General features: G+C 31.0%; 1 non-coding gene across 1 annotated transcript; it reads right to left on the reverse strand.

The window, feature by feature from the left end:
* Positions 1-347: 347 nt before the first annotated feature.
* Positions 348-419, reverse strand: Trnad-guc. Its single transcript has one exon. It is a non-coding gene; the product is annotated as a tRNA-Asp (tRNA).
* Between the last annotated feature and the right edge of the window lie 207 nt (positions 420-626).

Here is a 626-nt window from a genome sequence, read left to right on the forward strand (position 1 = left end):
TTGTTCAGTAGAATAATTGAGATTAGAAAACTGAAGGTTAGATCAGCACATGCCAATATAACCTTGTCATTGAATATTATAGAATGTCGCAATCGTCAGAAAATATATTAATAATTTTATACATTTTCTGACGATTACAAAAGTAACAAATAAAGTAGTATATTTTGAAATTTTCAAAAAATTTATTAGCAATTAAAAATATTTTTTTAAAACTGTTGACGGATCAATTGTGAAGCTATATTCAACTAACTGTAAAAAAAATATAACTGTACATACACTATAAAATATTCTAAAATTAACTAATGGAATCTTTAACAAAATGAAGAAAAAAAATTAAACAAAAAAACCTCCCCGGCGGGGAATCGAACCCCGGTCTCCCGCGTGACAGGCGGGGATACTGACCACTATACTACCGAGGATCATGACGATGACATTCAACTAATGGACTGAGTTCAACAGTATTGTAAATTTCTATTTAACCAATAATTTGGTTTGATTTGCTAGTAAAGCGGCTGCGCAAACTTAGCAAATCCTTAACTATGTTGTTTCACGCTCTCTTACGAACACGGTCTGAACACAGCTGTGAAAATCTACTTTAATGTAAGTTAAGTAATTTTTTGAAAAAC

This window comes from Pararge aegeria, chromosome Z (genome assembly GCF_905163445.1).
Source record: "Pararge aegeria chromosome Z, ilParAegt1.1, whole genome shotgun sequence".
Lineage (NCBI taxonomy): Eukaryota > Metazoa > Arthropoda > Insecta > Lepidoptera > Nymphalidae > Pararge > Pararge aegeria.